The sequence below is a fragment of the Carlito syrichta genome, unplaced genomic scaffold (genome assembly GCF_000164805.1).
Source record: "Carlito syrichta isolate Samal-C Ts95f unplaced genomic scaffold, Tarsius_syrichta-2.0.1 Scaffold75492, whole genome shotgun sequence".
In the NCBI taxonomy this organism is placed as follows: Eukaryota; Metazoa; Chordata; class Mammalia; order Primates; family Tarsiidae; genus Carlito; species Carlito syrichta.
This window is the reverse complement of record NW_007019588.1, coordinates 20,558-39,422: the sequence shown is the minus strand read 5'-3', so window position 1 is coordinate 39,422 and position 18,865 is coordinate 20,558. Positions and strand designations below refer to the sequence as shown.

Genomic DNA, 18,865 nt, shown 5'->3' with positions numbered 1-18,865 from the left:
CGCGCGCTACCACACCCGGCTAATTTTTGCTTTATTGTAGAGATGAGGTCTTGCCAAGTTTCCCAGGTGGGTCTCGAACCCTCAGGCGCAGGCATTCCACTCACCTCAGCCTCCCAAGGAGCGGGATTACAGGTTGAGCCACCGTGCCCGGCTGAATATCAATATTCTTATTTAGCATACATTTCCTTGAATATGAATACATTTGTGACATAAGATTCAAACAGGTCTTTGTTAGAAATGCTTCTGGGGATATTGCACAACAATAAAACTATTAAAAACACAGTGTACTTGATTGAACCTCTTTATGTAAAAGTGTTTCAACATCAGATAGGCCCATGAAGACCAGGATACAGAGAAATGTTAGCAATTTGCTCCAACTTCAAATTTTGTCTCTGAATTTAACTAAATAATAATAGTAATAGTGATGATTATGATGCTAATACTATTGCTGCTACTAGTACTACTATGAATGATAATAACCAACATTTATTGAGAACTTATGAAAGAAACACTTTGTGAGTGATCTGTTAACCCTGCACCGTAATCCTCATTAGTATCTTCACTTTACAAATGAGGGAACTGAAGTACAAAGAGGCTAATTAACCTTCCCAAGTAACACAGCAGGAGGCAGCTGATTTAAATGCATTCCCAGGAAGTTTTAGCCACTGTGCGCGTCTACCTGGATTTTAGATCCCAATTCTGTAGTCTGGTCTGCAGTTACAAGCTATCTATCAGTGGCCAGAATGCCAAATATTCACAGATCCCCATGAATTGGGTGTGAATACAGTGAAGCACAGTGTCTCAGAGTAATTCAGAAATCAGGATTAGCATCCTTGGAGTCATGTGGGGGGTGTGTGTGTGTGTGTGTGTGTGTGTGTGTGTGTGTGTGTGTGTGTGTGTGTGTGTGTGTTGGGAGTAGGCACAGAAGAGGTATATTGCACAGGAAGAAAAATCCAGGATTATTGACTCAAGAGAGTTTACTTTTTTCCACTAGAATTTCAGAGTATATTTACAACTTCTTGGTTTCTCTTTTCTACTCTAAACAAACATGTACATATTTCACTTTTATATTCCCATGACTCCTATAAAGATCAAAAGCAGTATGGAGTGATTCACTACCTGACCTGAAATGGCCTCACTGTGAGCTCTCAAGATAGAGAAAATAATTCCCAAGCTCTCTTCTGAATTCTAAGGATTTTCTCCCTGTGCTTTACAAAACTGGTTCCAACTACAGGAATTCCACCTGTGAGAAGTTGTCTAGATTGACAAGGAAGGGGCACAGTCCACAAGGGCACAACACACAATCCCCCTCCAGGGAGGTGACATACCCTGTCAGTTTTCCCTTCAGTCTGAACACTGGTGTGACTGCGGACCTCATGATCCTCTTCAAGGTCAGAAACATCCTCCAGTTCCTCTGGGGTCTGTAAAAAAATGAAAATGAAAAAAAAAAAAAAAAAAAGCACAACATTGCTGATGTGAATATAAAATGGTATGGCTGCTTTAGAAAAGAATGTAGCAGTACTTCAAAAGAGTAATCACAGTTACTATATGATGACCCAGCAAGCACCCACCTGGTTCTATATATACCCAAGAGAAATGAAGTCATATGTCCACACAAAAGTTTATACACAAATTTTAATAGCAGCATTATTACAGTGAAAACTGGAAACCACTCAAATGTGCATTTCCTGGTGAATAGATAAACAAAAATATGGTATATCTATACAATGGAATATAATTTTTCCATCAAAAGGAACAAAGTACTGACTGGCACTTGTTATAACATGGGTGAATCCTGAAAACATGCTTAATGAAAGAAGTCAGTCACAAAAGACCCCATATTATATGATTCCATTTATACAAAATATCTAGAATAGACAAACCTATAGACAGATTTGATTAGTTGCTAGGAGTTAGGGGGAGGGGAATGGGCAATGACTGCTGATAGATATGTGGCTTCTCTTTGGGATGACAACAATGTTCTGGAGTTAGATAGTAGTAATTGGCACACAGTTTTGTGAATATACTGGAAAACATTGAGTTTTATACTTTAAAAGACTAAATTTTATGGTATGTGAATTATATCCCAATAAATTTTGGGGGAAAAAAGAAAGTAAAAAAGAAATCAGAAGAAAGTTTTTCTTTTAGTGATTAGCATACTGCAAACCAAGGTGCTTACAGTTAGTAAATTTCTAATAAATAATGATAATTAGATCATTAAAATTATATACTATGGAAATGTCACCAAAAGTTATCAGGAAATTAAAATTTTAGGTACTTAATAAATAAGTTAAACTTGAACTTCAGTGTCTATTTTATATAGTTAGCTAACTTCCATTCCTTCTTTCAATTTCATCTTAAATGCCTTTTGCTCGGGGAGGTATCTTACCTAAGAGTCTTCTGGGCTAAGTTGGATTCCTCTGTCAAGTGTTTCTGGTAGCCTCTACTTTTACTGTCAAAATGCTCATCATACTTTACTATATTATTGCTTACTGAGTTTGGCAGCTAATTGTTAAAGTATTTGACAAGTCAAGGACATGTCTTCCTTGTCATTATTGCAAATACAGGTAAAAAGCACTTAAGAATTAATCTAATACTTGTTTTAGTTTATACGGTCACAACATTATATTGTGGTCTATTTGCCTCAATGCCCTGGGAACAAATCCAAAAAATAAACATTTAAGTTTCATGAAAAACAACCAAGAACAAAGTTGGAATATATTCTGGGATCTGCATCTCTCAAGTACACTTGCCTGTTGAATACTGGAAAGGGGTGGGATCTGCCTCTGTAGACCAGCTCTGGTGTGTTTGAAACCTTGCTCTGCACACAGGTATGTGTTTCACTTTCAGGGTCGCCAAGAGCTTTCCTTCCCTTAGGTTCACTCCAGAGGTAGGGACATTCAATGATTAACTCATACTGTGGTGCAAAACAATTTCTTATTCAATGATAATAGCTTCAGATTCTTTCTCATCTAATGGATCTTTAACCTGCACTTCCTTTGTTCTCAAATACTTATGCTAAACAACACCCTTCCCTTTGCAGAGGGGCCTTTTGCATTGATTCCAATGGACTCCTATCAGATATTAATATTCCTGCTCTCACCAAGGCCTCCAATGTGCTGAGTGTTATCTATATACTGATCTCTTTGCAATCCTTTGCAGTAACTATGTGCAGCTGTAATCATAGAGCAGTTTATTTTCTCTAGTTAGTTTTTAATAGCATAATGAGTTCATCACTATGGAGCTTATACACAATCACATATTTCATTATTAGCCACTTGTTTATTTCTTTTAGAGTATTCCTGAGAAAGCATATTTGCAGTTTCCCTCCTTGATACATCATCAGACCCTATAACATTTGAATAAATTCAGTTGATCAAATTCTCTTTCCTGTGTTTTGTTGTTTTGCAATTAAAATCTTTCTGGTGCCCCTATTGTGATCTGTTTCTTATAAATGTCTGTTGTTTATTACTTGGGTTACATCATATCACATAGTAACATATAACTTCATCATTCATTCCAATGTTTTATTCAACCTCCAAATAAAGTAACTTAATGGAAACTAAGAACAATTGCTCCTCTCAGAAGTCACAAGTACCATTTTTGTTGGCAATACTGCAGGAAGAGATAAGTCTACCATTTACACCCACATATTTCTGTGCTTTTCTTTATCTTTAACTCCAGACTAATAGTTTTCTTGCAAAGTCACCAAAACTGACCTATTCTTTTCATTAACAAAATCAGTGTGAAAGTATTCAAAACACTTGCTGGCAGCATTTCATATTCTGTAAGGAAAGATGTGGGGTGGTATTGTTATCACAAAAGAGGTAAATACACAATGTTAAAGTTTAAATTAAGTGAAAACTAAGAAAGAGATAGGAGTACTCATTATTTGGGGGAGGTAACATATTAACTCCATACTGAAGACAAATAATAAAAAGAGCGGGTTTTATTAATTATTAAAAGGAGAGATGATAGGACAATCTAGATCATATACTCTCACAAATAGTTTGCTTTCACTCATCTGGTAACTTTAGGAAGTTAAACAACTGGAAGGTGTGTGTGTGTGTGTGTGTGTGTGTGTGTGTGTGTGTGTGTGTGTGTGTTTCTAATCGATTTTCATACTGTGAGAGGAAAGATTAACTATCTTAGAGGCAGTGTCACATTGTGGAAAGGTCCCTATACCATAGATTAATGCAGGCTTGAATTTAAATTCTTGCCCTTTAATAAGGGTTTACAGAACTTTGGCAATTTGTGTACCCTTTTAAACTTTGGGATCTTCAGAACAAAATTTGGAAAATACTGCCTAGCATTAAAGCTTACGACACTCAGTTGCTTTTTTCTAAACATCAAATAAGAGATCACTTTTGATAAGATTTTAATGATATCTAAGATTTAAAATTACCTCTTATACTGTCCCTGTTAGAGATTTACACTAGCATAGATCTTGGAAATAATGACAATAACTTGCTTTCTTTAAACTAGGCTGTTCATTTTTTCCAGAAAGATTGTTGTTAAATGTAGAAATTAATCAGTTCTCATATCAGAATTTAGAAAATGTATTCCATATATTTTATGGTAACTTTTGTTTATTATGAAGCTTTCCTAACACATTCCCCAAATGAGTTGAAATAGGTTTTGTTTTCTCACCTGCAAAATGACACAAATAATATCTAATTCTTAGAGTTATTATGAAAACAAAGTAAGATGATGAACTAAAACATTACTTAGCAACTAGAAAATGCTGAATTTTCAACACTGTTTACAATTATTATAGTTTATTGTTATTTACATTTATACAAAAGAGGCCAAAAACAAGTAGAGAATGTGAGAACATTCAGGTCAAGATTTTTATAAAGAAGCTAGGGAAGCAATGAAATAATAGCAGTACATAAGACTTAGGGTCATCATATTGCCCAAAGCAATCTACAGATTCAAGACAATTTCTATCAAAAGACCAATGTTATTTTTCACAGATTCGAAAAAAACAATTCTAAAATTTGTATGGATTTAAAAAAAAAAGAGCCTGAATAGACAAAGCAATTATAAGCAAAGAGAACAAAGCAGGAAACATCACATTACCTGACTTCAAATCATACTACAAGGTTAGTATAGCCAAAATAGCATGGGATTAGTATAAAAATAAACATATAGAGTTATGGAACAAGCTAGAGAACACAGAAATAAAGCCATATTTTTACAGTCAGTTAATCTTTGATAAAATAAACAAGGTCATACAATGGGGAAAGGACACACTTTTCAATCAATGGTGCTGGGAAAATTGGATTGCCATATGCAGAAGAATGAGATTGGATCCCTATCTCTCACCATATACAAAAATCACCTCAGCATGGGTTAAAGACTTAAACATAAGAAATTAAACTAAACAAATACTAAAAGAAAACCTAGGGAAAATTCTTCTAGACATTGGTACAGGCAGATAATTCATGACTAAGATATGAAAAGGACAAACAACATACAAAAATAGAAACATGAGAACTTATTAAACTGGCAACCTTCTGCACAGCAGAGGAAAGAATCAACAGAATAAACAGACAACCTGGAGAATGGAAGAAAATAAATGCAAAATATGCATTTGACAAGGGAATATACAACAAACTTAATATACAGAATATACAACAAATACAAACAACTCAACAACAACAAAAATCCCACAAATAATCCCATTAAAAACTAGACTAAGAATATGAATAGACATTTTTCCAAAGAAGACATACAAATGGCCAAGGGGATAAAAAAAAAGAAAATACTCAGTATCACATACTATCATAGAAATGCGAATTAAAACCACAATGAGATAGCATCTTACCTGGGTCAGAAAGATTATTATTAATAAGTGAAAATATAACAGATTTCTGCAAAACTGCAGAGATAAAGGAACTCTTATTCATTGTTGGTGGTAATGTAAATGAATACAACCACTCTGGAAAACAGCATGCAGAATGGAAAACAGTACAGAGATTTCTCAAAGAACTAAATATAGAGCTACCATTCAGTTAAGTAATCCCACTACTGGAAGTCTACCCAATGGAAAAGAAATGCTCATGTCAGAAAGACTACTATATTCATATATTTATCACAGCACCATTCACAATAGCAAAAATATAAAATCCATGTAGGTGTTCATCATTGGACAATTGAATAAAGAAAATGTGGCATATATACACAATGAAATAGTATTCGACATAATGAAGAACACAGTTGTGTTTTTTGCTGTTCCTCCATGAATGGAACAGGAGTCCTTTAACTTTAACTTAAATAAAGCAACTCAAAAACAGAAAGATAGTGCATGTTCTCATTTATAAGTGGGAGCTGCATAATGTGTACACATGGACATAAAAGTATGGAATGACAGACATTGGAGACTCGCAGGCGTAGGATGGTGAGTAATAGATATCTTAAATGTCCTGACTTCATCACTATGCAAGCAGTGCACATAACAAAATAACATTTGCACCCCATCTATTTATAAAATATAACAATGAAAGAAAAAAATGATTTCAGGATCACAATAAATTCCATACACATACACATATACACAATATACATAGCCTTTTATTCTCCAAGGAGTTCAATGCTTTCTAGAGACAGTATTTTAATTTTTCATCATTCCTAGGAAAATAGATAACATTATTACAACTAAAAGTTCACTTGTACATATTTTATAAATGTTTAATATTAAAATATAAAAAAGAAATTAAAGAAAAAAGAAGAAAAGATACAGAAAGAAAGAAACAGAAAAACTATACTCTGGGAAACAGGAGTTATATTTGTATTATTCTCAGAATTAAGGTTGAATTCTAAATCATACGCGTGATTTAATCATAAATCATACTTCACTGACTATCCTTCACTGACTTACAAAAATCAAAGAAGTCCCATAACAATGTTAATAGTGATCTGATACTCAGAGATCGAATATATCAATAACACACGAAGACATGGCCCTTGTTGAACATACACAGACATACACTAAACTTCCTGCCCCACATCATTGACCAAGAAACTGGCACTTTCCATCCTGAATGTTAAAGAAACCAGTGACATTTCTGTAACACTATGACCACTTTTTTTACTTCTCCAACACATCCCACTTGTCAGCTCATTCCACCTTAAGCTCTTTGTCTCTTTCTATGTATTGCTTTGTTATAGATCCACCTCACATGAGAGTTCAGAGGCTCTATCCTCAGAGAAGTCTTCCTTGGCTGGTCTAAATGATGTCAAGCCTTTCTTCCTCTTTATTTATGAAAGCATGTTGAATATTTTTCTTTAAGCTCCTTTTCATGACTAAAACTTGAAATTAAATTTTTCTTCTTTTTTGGGGGGGAGTAATATTTCAGTCTTACCCCACTAAATCATAACTTCCATGAGAATATGGATATTTGTCTCATTTACTGTTCTAAGCATCTAAAACAGCATATAGCATGTGCTTAACTTCTATTTCGTAACTGAATAAGTGAATAAATAACTTAATGAGCTTTTGTCATCAATGTCACAAAAAATTATGGGAATATTTTTGAACTGTGGAGAATATTTAAATCCTTTGCCTTCTGTCTTCAATAGGTGATGAATCAATGATTCCTTGCCTAAAGGAAAGTTTGTGGCAATATTTCCTGGATTTTGTCTTTTGTTTAAAAAAATATAAAAAATTACAGATAAGATTTTGTGTAGTGAAAGATTTTCTAAAAATTGAAAAGAGATTTTTTCAGACAGAGAAAAGGGACAAAATCTATGATCTCACAAGCTGTGGTAACTCTTCCCTTCTCCTTGGCAGTGTAGTATAGATATAAAAAGACCTCATAGAAAATGCCATCTTGTAAATCCAGACCAATGTTTCAAGTCTCACCACAACTCTGTGCCAAAAACTTGTCATGTAACCACTAGAATGACAGATCTGAAGGAACTACATGGGTTGGGACAATGGGCATTTCACTGTTAACAAGTGTGGGTAAATGACACTGATCTACTACTACCTTGATGTAGTCTAAGATTCAAGTGATAAATTAAGCCTCAGGAGAAGGGTTTCTCAGTCTTGGCACTACTGACATCTTGTTCTGAATATTTCTGGTTGTGAGAGTCTGTTTTATGTGCTATTGGAAGGTTAACACAATCTCTAGCCTCTACTCACCACATGCAGTTGGACTCCCTCAAGTCATGACAATTAAAAATATCTCCAGACACTGTCAAATATCCCATGGCAATTTGAGGGGTGGGAAACCATCCCGTTAGAGAACAACTGCTCTAGAACTGCTCACTTGGCCCAACATAGATTGTAGAAGTAAAGGAGACCAAAGAATGACTATATTCAAATTTTCCACAAGCAAAGTTAAAACTAAGTTGACTTAAAAAAAGTATGTGAACTACAATCTAGACCCCACATAATAACATTATGTTTACAAGACAAAAAAAAGGAACTCTACTTAGTTTAGTCTTAACCTACTGGAAGAAGCTATCAGAAAAATTATGAAAACAAAATTACAAATATGATTGTAGTGTTTTTTAAATTTTTAAAATTTTAATTCATAAATAATAATTATCTACACTGTATATTTGTGGAGTGCAATGTGATGTTTACAACAGTACATGTTTACATTATAGAATAATTAAATCAAGTCAATTGACAAATCCATCACCTCATATATGTACCATCTTTTTGTGGTGGTGAAAACAATATACAAAGAAGTTAAAGTCGGTATATCTAAGAGATATATGCCCTCCCATGTTTGTTGTAGCATTAGTAACAATAAAATACATAATGAAAATGTGGTGTATATATACAAAATGGAATACTATGCAGTCTTAGAAGAAAATGTTATCATTTGGTTGCCATTTTATTACCAGAATTTAATAACCTGCTTTCATTCTGCTGAACTTATTTTTAACTTTTATTTATAATGAGAAAAGTATTGTTTAAAAATATGCAGTGCGAGTCTGTTGGCTTGTTCATGTAATCAAGTGGTTGGAAAAATCAAGTCAACTCAACTAAAATATTTTATTGTGTTTTGCATATACAATCATGCATCACTTAACACCTGGGATAGACATGTTCAAAGAAATGCACCGTTAGCTATTTTGTGACTGTGCAAACATCATGGAGTGTACTTACATAAACCTAGAAAGTATACTCTACCACACATCTAGGCTATATGGTATAGCCATTGTTTCTTGGCTCCAAACCAGTACAGTATTCTACTAAAATAAGTATGGTACACAGTTGTAGCACAATGATAAGTACTTGGATATGTGTGTATTTAAACACAGAATAGGTAATTCATTGTGCTACAAAGTTATTACAGCTATGATTTCACTAGGCAATAGGAATTTTTCAACTTCCTTTTTTTCATGTGGATCACTGTCCTATATAGGGCCCATTGTTGAATGAAACCATGCAGGACATGACCATATATAGATGTGGGCTATTACACTAGATACTGAGAATACTAAGAAAAATGAAACATAATCCTTGCCCTCAAGAAATAAAGGGTAAGAATAGTAAATGGAAACAAGTATACCATAGTTGTTATACGGTTTGAACCTAAGGTTGAGTGATGAGACACGCAGAAATTTTTTAGTATGTGTCGGGTAGAAGAGAGGAATGAACATAAATTGTCCAAGAAAAAATTTGGAGGACATTTTTTTGTCTTGTCAAAAAGCTGCTAAGCCCGTGTTATGGTGGCAGATTAATGAACTTGAAGTTAGGATACCTGGGTGTTCATTCTAACTTTGCCATCAATTCATTGTTCATTGTTAAGCAAATCTTACAATTTTCCTGATCTTTAAAATGGGGATGGGAAGTAAGTAAAACTTGATAATTTTTGTTAAGTTCTTTGAGAGATCTCAATGCTAGCGAAAATCTGGCAAATCTGTTGAGTTCAGTTGATTGAAACATAATTCACTACAATTCATCATATCAACTAGAAATATGGTCCATGTCCTGAATTCACATTTCTTCCTTTTATAGCCATCAGAGAAGTCATCTTGTATTCTCAGTTTTATAACCTGAGTGACTAACACAGTGCCAGGCAAATAGTCACTGCTCAATGAATATGCATTTTACTGAATGAATGCTACAAGGAAGAAAATAAATGAAGATGTAAATGAGACATATCTCTATTTGTCACAATAGACAACTGGTAGATATTTTCCTTATAATCTTTAAAAATGCAATTTAAAATTGCCTCCAGATACTATTATCATCCTTCTGTTTTGTTAGTGACATGAGATTAACTTTCTTTACAAATTTTCATTTTTTATTTATATATTTTTAAATTTATATACATTTAAGGAGTACTAGTGAAATTTGTTACATGGATATTTGTATAGTGGTGAAATCTGGACTTTTAGTGTCTCTATCATCCAAATAATGTATATGATACCTATTAAGTAATGTATCATTATCCACCTCACTCTCACCATCCCCTGCACACTTGCAAATCTCCACTGTCTATCATTCCATACTCGATGTCCACGCGTACACATTATTTAGCTCCCACTTGTAATGAGAATATGCACTATTTGTCTTTCTGTTTCTAAATTGTTTCACTTAAGATAAAGGCCTCCAGTTCTATTCATGTTACAGCAAAATATATAATTTTTTTCTTTATTATGGCTGAATAGTACTCCATTGTGTGTATATGCCACATTATCTTTATTCAGTTGTTCAGTACTGGACCCTTACCTTGATTCCATATCTTTGCTATTGTGAATAGTGCTGCGGTAAACATGTAAGTGTGGGTAACTTTTAGATATAACAATATCTTTTCCATTGACTAGATACCCAGTAGTGGGATTGCTGGATTGAATGGTAGTTCTATTTTTAGTTCTTTGAGAAAACTCCATACTGACTTCCATAGAGGTTGTACTAATTTACATTCCCACCAACAGTGTATAAGCTTTCCCTTTGTCAACATCTTTTTTTTTTTTTTGCTTTTTAATAATAGCCATTCTGACCTCATTTTGAGGAAAATGATATCTCATCATAGTTTTAATTTGATAATAATTATCTTATGATTAGTGATGTTGAGTATTTTAAACATATGTGTTAGATATTGCATGCTTTTTTATTAAGAAATTATATTCATGTCCTCTGCCCACTTTTTAATGGTGTCCTTTTTGTTGTTGTTCTTAGTTCCTTGTGTATTCTGGATATTAGTCCCATGCCAGATGCATATTTTGGAAATATCTTCTCACATTCTGCAGGTTTTCTATTCACCCTGTTATTATTTCTTTAACTGTGCAGTTTTTCTGTGGATTAAGTCCTATTAGTCTATTTTTGTTTTTGTTGCTTGTACTTTTGAAGTCCCAGTCATGAATTATTTACATAGATCAATGTCCAAAAGAGTTTTCTCCAGGTTTTCTTTCAGTATTTTTATAGTTTAATGTTTTATGCTAAAATTTTTAATTCATCATGAGTTGATTTTTGTATATGGTAAGAAATAGGGGTCCTGTGTCATTCTTCTGCATATGGCAATCCAATTTTTCCAGCATCATTTATTGAAAACAGTTCCCTTTCCTTAGTGAATATGCTTGTGTACTTGTCAAAGATCAGCTGACTATAAATATGAGGCTTTATTTCTGGCTCTTCTATTCTGTTTCATTGATACATCTGTCTAATTTTATGCCAGTGTCATGCTATCTTGGTTACTATAGCCTTGTAGCATAATTTGAAGTCAGATAATTTGATGCCCCTAGTTTGTTCTTTTTTGCTTAGTATTGCTTTAACCATTTGGGCTCTTTTTTTAGTTCCATATGAACTTTAGGATTCTTTTTTTTTAATTCTATGAAAAATGATGTTGATATTTTGAAAAGGATTGCATTGAATCTATAGATTGCTTTGACCAATATACTCATTTTAATGATATTATTTATTCTGATCGATGAGCATGAGATGCTTTTCATCAACAACTCTTTCATCAGTGAAAGAATCAACAATTTCTTTCATCAGTGTTTTGTAGTTTTCCTCATAGAGATCTTTCACCTCCTTGGTTAAATATGTCCCTAGGCTATTTGTGAGGGTAGAATGAGATTGCTTTCTTGATTTGATTCCCAACTTGGTCATTATTGTTATATAGAAATATAAAAACTTTTGTCTGTTGATTTTGTATTCTGACACTTTACTGAATTCTTTTTTGAAATCTAAGAATTTTTTGGTGGGGTTTTTAGGGTTTTCTAGGTACAGGATCATATATCAGTGAATAGAGATAATTTTACTTCCTCTTTTCCAATTTGGATGCCTTTTATTTCTTTCTTTTACCTGATTGCTCTGACTAGGACTTTCAGTACTATGTTGAATAGGAGTGCTGAAAATGGACATTTTTGTCTTGTTTCAGTTCTTAGAGGGACTGCTTTCAATTATTCCACATTCAGTATGATATTGGCTATGTGTACAGGTTTATAGTATATGATCCATATATATACTAATAAAGAGGTATGTTCCTTCTAAGCCTAGTTTGCTGAAGATTTTTAATCATGAAAGGATGCTAAATTTTATGAAATGCTTTCTCTTTATCTATTAAGATGATCATTCGGTTTTTGTTCTTCATTTTGTTTATGCAATGTGTCACATTTATTGATTTGCATATGTTGAACCATCTTCTCATCTCTGACTTAAAAGCCACTTGATAAATGGTGAATTATATTTTTGATACACAGTCACATTCAGTGTGATATTATTTTGCTGAGGATTTTTGTATCTATGTTCATCAGTGTTAATGGTCTGTAGTTTTCTTTTTTGGTTGTGTCTTTGTCTGGTTTTGGAATCAGGGTGATACTGGCATCATAGAATGAATTAGAGAGAATTTCCTCCTCCTTGATGTTTTTGGAACATTTTCAACAGGATCGGCACCAGTTCTTTATACATGTGGTAGAATTTGGCTGTGAATCTATCAGGTCTTGAGCTCTTTTGTTGTTGTTGTTGGGAGATTGTTATTGATTCGATCTCACTATCCACTATTTGTCTGTTCAAAATTTTTATTTCTTTCTGGTTCAATCTTAGGAAGTTTTATGTTTTCAGAAATGTATTCATTTCCTCTAGGATTTCTAGTTTGTGAATATATAGTTGTTCATATTAGTCTCTGATTATCTTTTGTATATCTGTATTATTAATTATAATGTCTCCTTTTTCATTTTCCATAGCCATTGCACCATTTTGCATTTCCACCAACAGGGTAAAAGGACTCCAGATTCTTTACAACTTATCAATGTTTATTATCCTTTTTTAAATACAATAAGCATCCTAAAAGGTGTGAAGTGATATCTCATTGTAGTTTTGATTTTCATTTCCCTGATGATTATGATGTTGAGCAGTTTTTCATACATCTGTTGGTTACTTGTATATCTTCTTTGGAAAATGTTTCTTCATGTCAATGGCCCATTTTTTAAATTTAATTTTTTATGACATTGAGTTGTTTGAGTTTCTTATGTTTTGGATATTTTGGATATGAACTCCTTATCAGATACAAGGCTTGCAAATACTTTCACCCATTCATAGATTGTTGATCAGCTTTGTTGATTGTTTTATTTGCTGTGCACAAGCTTTTTAGGTGGATGCAATTATACTTGTTTATTTTTGCTTTTGTTGAAGGTATCAAATTCTAAGGATTTTAAAGTTCTAGGTCTCCAAATTTAAAGCTTCAGTCAATTTGTATTTGATTTTGTTTATGATGTTTATTTGATTTTGTTATTTTGTATGTGGATATCCAGTTTTCCCAACTGTGTATTCTTAGCATCCTTTTTGAAGTTTGGTTGAACTATATAGGCGAGGGTTTATTTCTGAGCTCTCTATTTTTTCCACTGTTCTATATATCTTTCTTAATGCAAGTCCCATACTATTTTAAGTATTAAAGCTATGAGGTCTGACAATTAAGTTCACAAACTTGTCACTGTGCACTTACATGGGCAACACTGTACAAACAACTCAGTAAGGTTTTATCACCTTGATATATAAGTGTCTCACAGTTGCATTTGTGTAAATATGTTGTGGTGTCTTCCTGAGTGGTGTTCATTATTGTTGCACGGTTTTGTGCACCATTGCAAAAATGTTGGAGTTTGAATTAGAGCAATGAACAACCACTAAATTTCTTATTAAACTTGTCAAGAATGGAAGTGAAATCAGGGCCTTGTTAGTCCAAGTTTATGGGGATAATGTCATGAAGAACATGGCAGTGTACATGTGGATTAAGTGTTTTTTCTGAAGGGAGAGAAAGCATCACTTATGACGCGATCTAGACAGCCAGTAATGAGCAAAACTGATGAAAACATTGCAAAAATGTGATGAAGCATGCATCAAAATAATTGACTGAGTGTGAGAACCATAGAAGACCAAATAAGCATTTATTGAGAGTTAGAAAAATCTTAACTGAAAATCTTGTTATGAGAAGAGGTGTGCAAAAATGGTCCTGAAGGAGCTTTTGCATCACAACAATGTACCAGCTCACAAAGCGCTGTCTGTAAGGGAGTTTTTATCCAGTAAACAAATAACTGTATTGGAACACCCTCCCTACTCACAGACCTGTTTTCCAATGACTTTTTTCTTTACCCAAAGATATGGGAAATATTGAAAGGAAGACATTTTAATGACATTCAGGACATCAAGGGTAATGAGACAACAGCTCTGATGACCATTCCAAAAAAGAGCTCTAAAAGATTGTTTTGATGCGTGGACTAAGCACTGACATTGGTGCATAGCTTTCCAAAAGGAGTACTTCAAAGGTGATCATAGCGATATTCAGTAATAAGGTGAATAGCACTTTTTCTAGGATGAGTTTGTGATCTTAATTGGCAGACATTGTATATAATATATTTTGAAATCAGGTAGTATGATGCATTCCTCTTAGTTATTTTTTCTCAAGACTTCCTTAGCTATTCAGTGTTTTGTGGCTCTATATGAATTTCAGAATTACTTATTAAAAAATCTACAGCTAACATGATAATCAATGAAAAACTGAAAGATTTGTCTCTATGATAAGAAACAGAAGATATATCTACTTTTTCTACTTATATTCAACATAGAACTGGAAATTCTAACCAGAGCAATAGGGGGAAAAACGTCATCCAAATCAGAAGGAAAAAAGTAGCATTAAATCTGATTGCAGGTAATAGTATATGTAGAAATCCCCCAAACGCTACAAAAAACTGGTAGAACTCAAAAACCAATTCAGTAAAATTGCAAAATACAAAAAACAACCTAAAAAATTTTGTTGAATTTTTCACACTAACAACAAATTATATTAAAACAAATTCCATTTACAATAGCATCAAATAGAATAAAATATTTAAAAAATAAACTTATCCAAAGAGACGAATGACCTGAACACTAAAAACTACAAAACATCGCCTAAAGAAATTAAAAAAGACACAAATAAACAGAAAAAACATCTCATATTCATGAATTGGAAGACTTATATTGTTAAAATGTTCATATTACTCATTTGTCTAGAGTCATTGTGATCTGTATCAAAACTTAAAGGCATTTTTTTCCAAAATAGAATTTAAAAATCCCTTCATGTTTTATAAGTCAATTTTTTCTTTTCCACTATGTTGAGTGTGAATTTATTTAATTTATTTAATGTGATGGAACTAAGTGCTTGGGCAAGTGCTTGATCCTTAAAGGCTATAATAATTGAAATACAATTTGATAAATCATAGTTGAACAATATAAAATATATCCTAAAACAAGACAAACAAATATGTCTACAATGTACAAAAGGCTATGATTAAGCATGTAGTCAAATAGAACAATTTGGGCAGATAAATCTTGAGCATGTAGAATATTGCTGTCAGAAGACAAAACCCTAAGCCTTAGTTGTTCATATATTTTCTATAAAATAATTTTCTATTCGGTCACTACTTAGAAACCAACTCAGATCAGCAGTCATCAAATATCCAAACATTTGGTGCCTTATGGTTGAGTCTGGATTGTGATGATTATTATAAGGTATCATCATTATTGTTCTAAGATTATAAAAGGACTTTCTAATGACTCAACAGTGATAAAAATCACACAGAGTAAATCATATTTTAGACTGAAACAGCCCTCTATAAGAAAACTTGTGGGCAGTCATTTCTTTGTTCTTAAGTCATCAATGCTAATAACAGCAGAAAAGCATAGAGCAAATCAGCAATGGGTTATAAATTAAGTGACATCATCAATATCACCATACTTATTCAACCACCAAATGAGTTGGTAACATAGCTCTGATTCCCAGGGCTGCATGTCTAATTCATGAAAACCATCTTAAGAAGTTTTTAAGCTGAAAATTTAAATAAAGATATAAAAGACTAATGAAGCTATGAAGAATAAGGTTTGGGTGAAAGCATATTTTTGGAAAGTTTAAATATTAGAAATATATAGACTCAACTCAGAATATTTGCAATTATTCTCCTAGAGAACAGAAAAGTGAGGGACTCATCTTTAAATAAGGTCTTAATATGATTTATTAATAACACTATGCTGGTTTATTTCATATTTATATTCTCATTTAATCTTAACAAAAAGACTGAGAGGCAAATGTTATTATTTTTCTACCACAGCTGAGGAAATACATACTGAGGAATACTAAAGAAACTGAGCCTTAGAGTTAATGAAACATGTCTAGTATTATACAGCTAATAAATGGGCTACTTCAAAATAGGACCCAGTGCTTATTTTATGAACCATGTGACTTGGGACTTGCAGAGTTAAAAGTTACAAGTCCAGAAAATAAGCTTCACGCAGTACAAATACACTGCTCAGGCAGCAAGACAGACCAGTATTTAGTGGCATTCAGCAGTACAACACCAGATTGGTCCCTAAACCCCCTCCTCACCCTCCAGATATAATTTCTGGATCTCAGCAAACTGATTGTCTGGAGCAAATGGGTAATTCAGTCCTTCCTCATTGCTCTACTGTTATCTACCTTGAACCAGATATTGTCTTCGAAAACCCAACTAAAATAAGATTTGCTTGTTTCTCAGGCTGGTACACTGGCTCTAAGTCATATCAAGCTTGAGATGAATTCAATTTTCACCAATAGCAACGAATAAACGTGTGCCAGTGGACTAAAAAATGCTTTTGAGTCATTCTTTTTCTTTATATCTTTTTGAATTAAGCTATACTGATCATCAAAATTTTAAATGTGTTCTGGGACAAAGCTATGAATTTATAACCTATTTAAAAATTATGAACCATGCCCAGGCATGGTGGCTAAGCCTGTAATCCCAGCACTTTGGGATGCCGAGGCAAGAGGATTGCCTGAGCCCTAGGGTTTGAAACCAGCCTGGGCAACTTGGTGAGACCTCGTCTCTATCTCATCTCTATAAATAAAAAAATAAGCCAGGTGTGGTAGTGCGTGTCCGTAGTTTCAGTTACTTGGAAGGCTGAGGTGGAAGGATCACCTAAGTCCAGCAGGTTGAGGCTGTGGTGGCCGGGAGCATGCCACTGCACTCCAGCCTGGGTGACACAGTTAGACTCTGACTCAAAATATATATATATATGAGCAGAAAATCTAAGGTAAGTGACTTGCCAAAGTTCTTATAGTAAGGCGTGCATGAACCATAATAGAACATAATATAAAGATTGAATATCTGGATTCCAGTTCAAATTCTGCTCTTAATATCTTGTGACCTCAAACAAGAATTTCACTTATTGAGAACACAGCTTCCTCAGAGGTAAATGAAAAGATAGGACTAATGATTTCTAAAACCCCAGTCAATTTTATTGTTAGCTTTCAGTCTATTGTAGATTTAGCAATGTACATGTAAATATAATAAACATTTATTTAAGAAAACTTTAAATGGGCAGGATACCCTTTTCTGAAATGCTGAATACAATTTTAGGTCACAAATCTCTTGTGGATTGTTAACCTCTCAAGAAATTAGAAATCGTTTTTAAACTTACTTTATCCTGGACTACATAGGAGGTGGTTAGTGTTCTTCATACACAGTAATTGTTGGTGCCATTGACAGTTGTGGTAATATAGTTACTTCCATTGGCTTGTAGGTGGCGGGTATGCTGCTGTTGAAAATTATGCAATAATAATAAGAGTAGTAATGGAGGTGATGATAATGGTGGTGGTGGCAGTAGTAGTAGAAGCAGTAGTAGCATTTGATGACTAATACCACAACCTGACCTTCAACTTCTAGGCCTAAATGTCTGGACAAAAATCAGATCACTGGTATCATAAATATCAGACAAATTCTAATTTATTTGAGTGAGGAAAGCCTTGCTTTTTTCATCAAACTTTAGAGTCAAATACTATATGTGTGAACTTGTGACCTTATCGTTAGAATAGACAGTGAAAGAATTTTTAAATTAATTTAAAATGTATTCATTTTTATTTGCAAAAAAAAAGTTATTCTACAGATACTAAAATGAGAGTTTCAGAGAAAATGCACTTGAAATACTAACTGAATGCATGTATATGTGTGCATATATATAATTATATACTCGAATTAGATAAAACTTATAATTCCCATGTGTGTGAGAGAAAGATAAAATGAAATAAAATATACCAACATATTTTATTAATGATCAACAAGGGGTTACGGAATATTATATGTGGCTTTTCTTCTTTATAACTGATTTGTTTATATAATTTTACAATATTATTTATTACTTGTATCACCAGGGGAAAAAAGGCAATGTGTGTTATAAGAAAATCTACTTAAGGTTGAATGCAAGGATGATTGCAAGGATGTGTCAGCAATAAAAAAGGGCCAGATTGTAAAACCCACAGCAGGATAGTGTAGCTGACCTTGTCACCCTGCAATAGGTATATCAGTGTTGCATGATATTTGAAGCTGATATGGACACAGACAAAATTTTTCAATAAGCGAGAGGAAAATTGCAGCATATGTCTTCATTATC

At 33.4% G+C, this 18,865-nt stretch overlaps 1 protein-coding gene across 1 annotated transcript in view; it reads right to left on the bottom strand.

The window, feature by feature from the left end:
* Positions 1-1,420, bottom strand: part of LOC103255712 (catenin alpha-3) — a 165,386-nt gene extending 163,966 nt beyond the window's left edge. The window contains exon 1 of the mRNA XM_008053674.2: positions 1,329-1,420. The gene's annotated coding sequence lies outside the window, so the exon portion shown is untranslated. The remainder of the gene's footprint in view (positions 1-1,328) is intronic.
* Between the last annotated feature and the right edge of the window lie 17,445 nt (positions 1,421-18,865).